Below are 3,763 nucleotides of genomic sequence, written 5' to 3' on the forward strand. Positions count from 1 at the left end.
CGCCCCCAAAATTGCTCTTAAAAACTTTCTCTGTTTATGGTCCCTCCCATTAATGAGATGGGATCTATGCCCTTGTTGGGAGGTGGATATTTCTACCTCAATAAAATAGCTCTCCTGGCAATTGATGAAAATGAGAGCATTCTTTGTTTGAAATGTGTAAGTCCAATTCTGGGGCAACTATAAAGACAGCGGAGAAAGGGTTTGGCTCACTCTCATAGTGCAAAGCATCAGCCTGGGTCAGGGTTACAGAAGACTGCATTCCAGAAATTAGAAAGAGAGGGCCAATACCAAAACAAGTGAATTAATGAAGCAGGTGCACTACACCCATCACATGTTGAGTCCACATTTGGATAAATGCCTGCTAGTTTAAGAATGTGTACTTGATACCACACTTCTTTAGATTTGTTTTCGATTCTAGAGCTTGATACCTTGATCAAATTGTGCTGTTTTTTGTTTCAGAAGTTTAAAACTTTGATTTAATTTGATTTATACAATTTATTTAATGGTGAAAGGAAATATTTTGTTGTGATTTACATTTAGCCAAAAAACATAAAATTTTGTTTATTGATAATAGAAGTATCTAAACTGATCTTGGTGTGATTATATTTATGATTGTCTCATCGGTCCAGAAAGGACATACCCCACAAAATGATATGTTATAGATCAACTTTAGGTAACTGGATTATTTAAATTAAATTACTACCTTAGCAACGAAGAACATTTCAGCAATGAAAAAATTATTCAAAAACCTCCAAGAACAAACATATTTCAGAAATACATGTTAAGTGTGGAATTGTTATGATTCTGGTGCCAAATTTGATTTTCCCTCTTCTGATACGTGTACATAAGTCAGAGTGCAAAGGTTTGTTTTTAATTCAATTCATTAAAATGCTTTATTGATCCCAAAGGGAAATTAAATGCTTGTACCTCATATTAATTAATTAATTAATTAATTAATTAATTAAATAATAACAATCATCATCATCATCCCATACCACCACTTATGATTACAGTTTTTTTCCTAACTACAGCATTAAAACTGCTGCAGTTTTATTTCCTTTTAAGATCCAGGAATTAAATTATTACCAATTCATTTTATGAAATATAATTTCAATAAGATCTGATTTGAACCCCGAGCCATATTGTTGTTAATATTGTTCGCGAGGTAACTGCTCTTACAAATCACATCATGTAATGCAGATTGGAATACTTACAAAAACATAATTTATTTGAACAGATGAAAACAATAAGTAGTAGAACCGTTATGTTAGAGTAGATACACATAAAACTATCCGATGTGCTTCGGAAACAGTTTCCATGCTTAGTTACACAATACAGACTGGCAGAGTGCGTCCGCCATTACTCTCCGTCTCTCCATGGGTCTCTGTCTTTGATGCGCGTGTGCTCGTGCGTGAATCCGAGTTAGGCAGAAAAAAAGACATTCATAAAATGACTTCAGGTCAATAAATACATTAGCAGACCATACAGTAACACAGAAAAGATCATGTTTCCGCCATTACTAACCATTGTTTACTCCTACCTCCAGCTATACGCAGACACAAATACACACACACGCACACACAGAGAGAAACAGGATGAAAGGTATTGTGCAGCGACAACGTTGTAAAGGTTTGGGTGTATTTTAGTTTAAGTTAATGCTGTTGCGTTCCACTGAAAGTTGCTTTTTGTGTTTACGACGGAACAAAAATATCCTCCGTGGCACTAATTTAATGTTTGACAGTCAATACATATTCATCCGCGACTACATGAGTGTCAGGAGCAAAGGAGTACCCGGATGGACTGTCATGGCCGCCGTCGATGTGGTTCTTCAGAGAAGAGAGAAGGAAGGCTGATGTTTTGTTGTATGTTCCTTTCATGCTTGACCCTCTTTAACAATGCTGGACGTTGTTGAGAAACAGCCCGAGCTTCCTTCGACTTCATAGTAAGCACAAACTTATTTACTAGAACTTTAGATGTGCTTGCTTTGGTGAGTTCTTTATTTAGGTGTAACATAAGTGCTGATTAAAGTCGTTAGAGTCTCAGATTATCGCAGAGTGGCAGCTTGTTTCAGGAACATTGTAGAAACAGGAGCAGTGCGATAAAATGTGGTCGCATTGTTGGCTGGCTGGGTTCAGCCTGGAGTTCTCCCCGTGATGCAGCTTTCATCTGAAGTTAGGTTCCTAAGGAACAAGTCCTTTGGAAAAGTGAACTCCATTACGGAAATACCCAGCTATAACGCAGTGATGGAGCTTCGTATCTGTTGTCCATTTTCTATTTAGCCGCAAGTGAACAAACTGAGCTTCTGGGTTTGAGACGACACAACTTTTCCTGCTGAGCTTAATTAATGTTGCTGTGAGAACGGTGTGGCCGATCGTAGCCTACCTGTGGCAACCTCAGGTGTTGTCACTATTCTGCTGAATTACACACTGCTTTAACCTGAGCAGGAACATAGAATAAGTTGCACATTGCATGACATGAATCTGGTCCAGTCTGTTCATTTTGAGCCAAAAGTAAGCTCAAGGGTCACTTCAAGTGTTCATCGCTGTTATTAACTATTGCATTTTGCTTATTCAGTTAGGGTCTTTATCTGTACAAGCAAGCATACATTTTTATATTTATAAAGTTGCTGTTTATAAAGTTGACTAATATTTGAACAAGTTGTTTACTATGTTGCTTCTATTTGATTTGCATTTTTGATAGAAAATATTAAAATGTTTTATTTGCCTCTGAAGATATAGAAGTTGCATCCTAACAGTTCACACAGTTCACAATAATGTGAACTTGAGTTGACTGTACATTTTTTTCCTGCAGACTCTACAGCAGTGTTGTCAAACCACAGTCCTTAAGGACCGGGGTCCTGCAACTTTAAGATACCTCTGTGCACACCTGGCTCTTATATCGGTTTATAAGGAAAGCTCTGCAGAGTTTGACTGTATGCTTATGAGACAGTTTTACTGTTTAATTTAAGTGTGTAGGACATGTGAAAGTTTTAAGACTCTGTCTCAAGGAATGCAGCTTGAGACCACTGCTCTACAGCAGAGATCAAACGCTGCTGGTCAGCATCTTCTAACCTGGTTTAACATTCATAGAAAAAACATAAACTTGGGAAGTTTGCATCAGGCATTAGTTTGACCTGACCCCCATGATGTTACTTTAACTTGATAAAAATACTCACGCCTATAGATTACTTAAATGGACAAAACATTGTCCATTCAAGACAATGTATTATGTAAAATTAACTTTTTTTTTTTTTTTACTTTACACATGGGACAAAAATTTTGTTTTCAGACTCCACTGAAGTTTATTTCACCCTTCAGGTTGCAACAAAACAAACTGCAAATCATCTTTACAGTGAAACACTTTTTTTTTCTTAGTTCTATACCAGGAGTCGGCAACCCAAAATGTTGAAAGAGCCATTTTGGACTTAAAAAACAAAAAAAACAAATCTGTCTGGAGCCACAAAAAACTAAAAGCCTTATAATGAAGACAACTCAAGCTTTAAGTGTTTATATTAGCCTATCATCAAATTGACTAAGTGTATACATAATTAGCATTCATGATTAAATGTTTATTAATGGTGCTTTAAGTTTACCTTCCGTTACAATATTAATGTATTATGTTTCATTGCATTGATAAAATTTAAGAAATGCAATAAAGAAATCAGATTTTTTTATGCAATTTTTACTATGAAGATTCGACAGGGAAAGATATTGTTTCTTTTAGGACTCGAAAAATCTACTCTCAAATGCAGTTTGCATAACAA

The 3,763-nt window shown here is 36.1% G+C and overlaps 1 protein-coding gene across 2 annotated transcripts in view; it reads left to right on the forward strand.

The window, feature by feature from the left end:
• The first annotated feature begins 1,199 nt into the window (after nucleotides 1-1,199).
• si:ch211-214e3.5 (zinc finger protein 518A) overlaps nucleotides 1,200-3,763 on the forward strand; it is a 38,716-nt gene continuing 36,152 nt past the window's right edge. The window contains exon 1 of one of the 2 annotated variants that reach the window (XM_015060981.1): nucleotides 1,200-1,942. The gene's annotated coding sequence lies outside the window, so the exon portion shown is untranslated. The remainder of the gene's footprint in view (nucleotides 1,943-3,763) is intronic. The other variant, XM_015060979.1, reaches the window with a different exon arrangement.

The sequence above is a fragment of the Poecilia latipinna genome, unplaced genomic scaffold (assembly GCF_001443285.1).
Source record: "Poecilia latipinna isolate Pla-1442-1.1 unplaced genomic scaffold, P_latipinna-1.0 Scaffold1762, whole genome shotgun sequence".
Taxonomy (NCBI): domain Eukaryota; kingdom Metazoa; phylum Chordata; class Actinopteri; order Cyprinodontiformes; family Poeciliidae; genus Poecilia; species Poecilia latipinna.